This window comes from Octodon degus, unplaced genomic scaffold (genome assembly GCF_000260255.1).
Source record: "Octodon degus isolate 3935 unplaced genomic scaffold, OctDeg1.0 scaffold00003, whole genome shotgun sequence".
Taxonomy (NCBI): Eukaryota; Metazoa; Chordata; class Mammalia; order Rodentia; family Octodontidae; genus Octodon; species Octodon degus.
Window position 1 is genome coordinate 26,646,360 of NW_004524579.1, and position 3,360 is coordinate 26,649,719.

Sequence of the window (3,360 nt, forward strand, 5' to 3'; positions counted from 1 at the left end):
TAACTTCTTTCTCAGTGTTATTTTAATTTGCATTTCCCAGATGATCAATGATATTGAGCATTTTTTTATAAGCGTTCATCATCTGATGAGTGGATAAATAAAATGAGTATATGCTTAAGCGGATATTACTCAGCCTCAAAATGGAATAAAGGACTGATATATGTATGGACAAGCCCTCAAGAATAATAAGTTAGACACAAATGGTTGCACATTGAATGACTCAATTCTTTTTTTTTTAATGGAACCGGGGATTCAAGTTAGGCCCTTGCGCTTGCCGGGCAAGTGCTTATTCTACTGAGCTATCTCCAGGGCCTAAATGACTCAATTCTTATGAAATGTCCAGACTAGGGAAATCCACAGATACAGAAAGTAGGATAGTGTTGTTAAGGGGATGAAGGAAAGAGTTTGGTAGATGTAGGCTTTCTTTTTGGCATGGTGAAAGGTTAGACAGTGATGATAGTTATACAGCATTGTGACTATATAAAAAACCAGTGAACTGTACACATTAAACTGGCTAAAATAGTGCATTTCCTGCCATGTGACTTCCATCTCAAAAATCAAATAGTAAAATGCACCCCAGGGTAATCTCATTTTCCAGTGAGCTTGAGAACCTCAGGAATAAGGCTACCTGAAGCATGTACTTAAACATGTTTAGAAAATGATGCTCTTGACCTGAAGATCTCAACTTCTAATGCATGTTTGAATGACTTACAGGACTTTAAAGATTGCCAGTGTTTGTGTGCCCATAAAAGAGCCTGAACAAGCTCTTTCAGAGATTCTAATGGGCAGCCAGGTAGACACAGTGCTGTCACAAGGGGGACATCGTTGGACCTCTTCTCCAGAGGATCTGGCATAGGAGGCCTGGGTGGGTCCTGGGTGTCTTTATTACTAGTAAGCTCTCTGATGATTCTGAGACAGGGTACTGTACTTTGTAAAATGCTGCTTTAGAGATGGCTTCTCAAAATTTAATGTGCTTATGAGTCAGTGGGGATCTTGCCAAAATGCAGGTGGTTTTTAAAGTTTGGTTTGATATAAGTCCTCTAGATGGGGCTGGGGCTATGTTCCCCAGGCTGGCCTTGAATTCATGCAATCCTCTCCCCTCAACCTCTTGATTAGGTACGACTCCAAGCATGGACTTCCATACCCCACTGAAGGGCAGCTTCTTATTCTACATTTCTAACCAGTTCTCAGATGATATTGACATAAGGGAAAGAAACTCCCAACCTGCTAGATGTCTGGTACGAATGTATGTTCTCTAAAATTGAAGAATGAATTTTAGGAACAATAGAGGTTAAGAGCGGAATATACTTATTGAGGGTCAGAAAGCTTCTGTCCGAGAGAGAAACAGAAGAGGACCTGGGTGGGTTGTGAAGAAACCTGCCTTTTCTAGGGATTTTTATAGAGCAAATTCACAAAGCAAGGTGGGCCCAAGGTGGGAAACATGGGATATCACAAGGTGGGCGTGAAGTGGGACAAAACTATGGTCAACCAGTAAGATCATAAGCACAACTGCTTCACTAAAATTGTTTAAATCCAGGACCAAATGGGGAAATAAATCGCGTAGTAAGCAGGCCTGAATACAGAACAGGGGCTTTTCCTGTTGAGAGCTGGGTTAGTGGGTCTTCCTGGCTTCTTTAAGGTGATAGAAACTTATTTAGAATACCAATTCCTGATGCCCATCCCGAGGGAGGTACGTGGTGCATTTGTTGTCTCTTTTGTCTTGTGGTCTGGCCCACAGTGGAGGCGCCTGTCTCTCTCACAGTTGCAAGGTATCTCATCCTGCAATGGCCGAGCCTTATCTGACTGCCTATGACATTTCTGTATAACTCAGTTGCCTTCAACAGAACCAGGGATGCCGATCCAAAGAGCACAATCTGTACAGCAAGGCCATACATCCATGGTTCTCCAGGGTGGTCTTTGGGCATCAGCATCATTTGGGAGCCTGTTAGAACAGGAAATAGCAGGTTCCATCTCAGACTTACCGAATAAGATAAGGAACTCCAGAGGGGCATAGTCCTCCAGTGATTTTTAAAAACTTAGTAGTGGAACATGGTGTATAATGCTATGTTTGGTATATGTACACATTGTGAATTGTTTAACACAGAAAACTCCTCAGAATCCCCTGATTTCAGGACTCCACCCAACCCTGCAACGGCCTAACCTCATCTGACTGCCTATACCATTTCTATATAACTCAGGTGCCTTCAACAGAATCAGGGATGCCAATTCAGAGAGCACAATCCAGCTCCTTAATATACCTTCACCTCAGAGTTAACTCTTGTGCAGAGATGTGATGAAAATCCTTCAGATCCACTCGCAACAGTTTTCAAGTATATATTACATTTACTATAGTGACCATGCTGAACAATAGATCTCCAGAACAAAATCCTCTGGTCTAAGTGAAACTCTATTACCTTTGACCAACAATTTCCCCTCTCTTGACCTGTTGTTCTTCAGCCTGCAGCAGGCTGGGTTATTTTATTTTATTTTTATGTATTTGGTACAGGGTCTCACTACGCAGCTTAGACTCCTAGCAATCCTCCTGTCTCAGCCTCCCTAGCACTGGGATTGCAGGTGTGCACCACCCTACCCCGACTTGGCAAGCTGCTCTAACAAGCACTCTGATTAACTGATGCAGGCTGATGCTTGAGCTCCACCTGGACAGCTTCTTCTCACCACATGCCTCCCAGCGTGCGGCAGCACTGTCCTAAAGCTGCTGTGGCTGTGGAGCTCAGGGCACCACTGGGGTTGGGTGGAGTCCTGAAGATGGAGGATTCTGAGGAGTTCTTCAGCCCAGGATGGTGGCAGTGGTAAGAGCCAGCCTAGCCCTGGGCCACGGGCCACAGGGCGTGGGTGCGCGTACAAGGAGAAGCAGGTCTGTGAGCAGAGCGCCTGCTCAATAAATTTCCTACTCAGCTCTCTGCACCTGCATTCCCAGGCTGCCCCCAGGTCCCTTAGGACAGCAAGCCCACTGATATCAAGGTGTTAGCAGCTTGAAGTGCTACTTCTTTCAGGGTCATTTGCATTTAAAAATAGAGTTACAGAAAAATTTAAGATTTGGGCTTCCTAGGTAGGAAGCTTCGTGGTCTTTCAATCTCATACCTTCCGTGAGCGGTTCTGGGGCAGGTGATGTGGCCTGCCTATGCCTGTGGGGGTGATGGCTGGTGGCCCCCTCCCGGGGCACAGGCTGGCTGGTGAGCAGGGGAGATGGAAGCTGAGGAATTCCCCATCCGCTTGGCTGCCTCTGGGAATCTTTTGCAGCCCCATCCTTTGTGGGAGAGCGGCAGCAATTAGCATAACCAGAACAGACCTTCTTTGTCTTCACCCCAGACTATGGGATTGTGGCCTCCCCCAGAGACA